Here is a 1,868-nt window from a genome sequence, read left to right on the forward strand (position 1 = left end):
AAAAAAATTTTCCCCCCCCCCCCCTGACTAAAAAGTGAACTCGAAATTTTGTTTGCTTACTCCATGGAGTGAGGTGTCTTTTAATAGGTCTCCTCAAATGCAATTTACAAGGCTCTTAGACCCTCCCCCTCCCCTCTAATTTCTAAACCATTAATGCAAAAATTGTAAAAAAATTCCAAAATGTAACTCTCAGTTATTACATTTAATTAAAATTATAACGAACACTGTAGCAAAAATAGTTTACAATAAATATAAAAATAACTTTTTCGGTACGCTTTTGTCGAGATTACATCTTTTGTCAATGGCTACTACAGAATGACTACGAATCCCTATCATGTGCGTGCCCAACACACTACTTGATATATTTGGTGCAAAAATAGGTTTGGAATACCCTGTATGTGTGGAAGATTAACGAATCATGACCTATAAATATATGAGTTATTTCACGCATTATATACTAGTTTTCAATATTTACCATATATGGTCTCTATGGCGGCTAGCATAAGCCAGAAAAGTAATGTAATAAGGAAAAAGAGAAAATATCTTATACATACTCTTACCTAGATTCTTTAGATGCGCATTGATGTAATATATTTTGTACGTGTTTTTCTAGTTCTTTATTATTAATACCTAATGAGAACGATAGAGATAAGAAATACAAATCCTGACAAATGTAAACATATTATAAATTTATTAAAGAATGCATAATAAATACTACGATCATTAAATATAAAATCTGCCTGAGTGACTCAGTACAAACATTAATTATGAATAACATCGTTTATACATTTTTAGTGTTGACGTAATATCTAAGAAGTACCTAAACCATATCAATAAAAATGTTTTTAAAAGAAAAGTAGTTTGGCTCGAAGTCTACTGTTTTTTTCTCAGTCATCTGATGACAAAAGATCACTTCTATGGCAGTTCAGAGATTATAAAGAAGCCAACAGTAAAAGATTCGTCAAAATCGGTTTAGTGGCATTTGAGATCATCGAACATATACAGTTAAACTCACAATCTCCATCCTTATAATAATAATATACAAGTATATATAGTATAGATATAGTATACAAAATAGAATGTCCGTCTGTATGTTCCCTATTAACTCCTAAATCCTTTGACTGATCTGGACCAAATTTCTCATAGTTACTTTCGATGACACTGCGGAAAATATAGGCTACTATGAAATCTGAAGACTCTATCTCATCTCATTGATTGTTATTACTTGATTTTCACATATTCTAAATACAAAAAGTAAACAATGTTAGCAAAAGTTCACAATCTGTCTCAATGATCTTTTTGTGCTCTTGATCCCTCTTTCTTTTATTCCTCGCCTCTACTATCATCTTCGTCATCTTCTTTGTTCTCTTTTTCGCCTTATCGTTTACGTTTTCATTCATCATATGTGCCCGCTCATGTACTTTTTCCTTCCCTTTGCTATTTACCTTCTTATTTGCTCTTTAGTTCGCTGACTCATTTGCCTCCTCCTTCGCTCTTCCGATCATTCTTTTATTCGTATCTTTGTCCATCTGCTTTTTTTTCTTTTTTTTTGTTCTTATACATTGATTACGTTACATCTGAATGGGCTAATTATTGGACAGCAACAATCTATACTATAATATATTGATTATGAATATATTATATGCAGTTTACAAACAGTGCAACCTCTGACATTGCGTGTATTTGAGGCTGAAAGGTATGGAGTTATACGAGTAACGATGTAATTTGGTCAGCGTTAGAGGTATCCAATAACGATACTAAGGAGGCGGCTTTTACGAAGCTGCTCGATGAAAATACTTTACGGAACAGTGATGAGAACTTGCTCGATAAGCGTGACACTATCTCCACCGCTAACAGTCTAAATACAT

This window comes from Cephus cinctus, unplaced genomic scaffold, assembly GCF_000341935.2.
Source record: "Cephus cinctus unplaced genomic scaffold, Ccin1 Ccin1_scaffold0025, whole genome shotgun sequence".
Classification (NCBI taxonomy): Eukaryota; Metazoa; Arthropoda; class Insecta; order Hymenoptera; family Cephidae; genus Cephus; species Cephus cinctus.